The following is a 1,478-nucleotide window of genomic DNA, read 5'->3' as shown; positions in this document are numbered from 1 at the left end:
GCTACTTAAAAAGGGAACTAAAGATTGAGTGTTCTGCTGGTATGACATACCCTTGAATTTTAGACTACGATACGATCTACCATAACTTCGTTACGATCATCCCTGGAGAAAAGAAAAGCTAATCTATTAAAAAAGAAAATAGTGCAATGAAAAAGTTCCTGTAAAATACATCAAAATTTGTGACCAAACTGTTTAATTTTATGTTATTTACAAATACACCAACTAATTTTGTATAAGAGAAAGAGATTTCGTGGGAGCAGCTCCCAAATTATTAGAGCTGTTTCGTGAGTTTTAAGCCTTAGCGGTACTTGTACTTTATATGTCACCCACCGCTATATACTGTACAAGGAACTACTACAGGAAACCAGACACACGGGTATTTTCTAGATAAATGGATGGCAAAGCGTGATTTAAAATTGCGTTTACAATATTTAAACTGTTTTTTTCTGGGGTTAGGAGGGGTGGGTACCTAGGTTAGGTTAGGTTATGTATTTAATATATGCTATGCTTTACCCCCCCCCCCTTCCCAATGTGCAAATATATAGCCCAAATATGTTTCTAAACTATTATATATTCATCCTATTTTATTTCATCAGCGTTAACCAAACTTGACTTCTTTCGTGGGTACCGTATAATGCACAAGTACCGCTTTACCTTAACTGTATATGAGGCTTTTACGTGTTTAAGTTTCTACACTTATTTTTTAGTGTCCTCGTGTGATGGATGCCTCTGGGACAAGCTTGAATTGTGTCTTATTATTGTTTTATGTACAAGGCACTGCCCTCAGGCTTATTTTTCTGTGGATCATGAATGGTGGATGGCAGTTCAGCATTTTTTTTCTCCCTGTATTTCTATCCAAAAACCTTCAAAGGATAGACGACGGTTTTTTATTGTTATTTAGACATATTATTGTGTTTATTGTGGAATAGATACATCTATAAAGTTGTTTTTTGACTTAATGAGACATTTTTCATTTTTTTATTTTTTCTGATTTAATCTTTTAGTGGAAATAACTTTTTTCTCAACTACCAGAAATATTTTCCTCTTAATTTATCTAAGGTATCCCCTCTCCCACCAATGCTCATTCGAACGAACCTCCACCGAAATTTGAAAAGTGCTTACCCAAGAATTCATTTTTTGACATTTCAAAACACCGCACTACTCATGGGTATGGAGACCTATTTTTCTGTAACATGGAGGAAAAGTATGTTGAGTAATATTGTGAATTCTTACTTTGTGCATTCTTACTGTTTCCCTTGTGAATTTTTGTGAATTTTATCACTAAGGGCCCAATAAAGCAAGTTGCCCGTGGATCCAACAATCATGGGGCTGGACCTGATTGTCCAGGAATAGAAAATGATCACATTATTTCTTATTTTCTGTGGTGACAAGTAATTTTTATTTATAAGCCTGATTGGTTTTAAAACATCATGTAAGAACTTTCACAGTTTTTCTTTTAAGTAAGAACCAATTTTGTG

The sequence above is a fragment of the Artemia sp. Qi Xiang Cuo genome, chromosome 3, assembly GCF_049724085.1.
Source record: "Artemia sp. Qi Xiang Cuo chromosome 3, ASM4972408v1, whole genome shotgun sequence".
Lineage (NCBI taxonomy): Eukaryota > Metazoa > Arthropoda > Branchiopoda > Anostraca > Artemiidae > Artemia > Artemia sp. Qi Xiang Cuo.
This window is presented reverse-complemented; position numbering follows the sequence as displayed.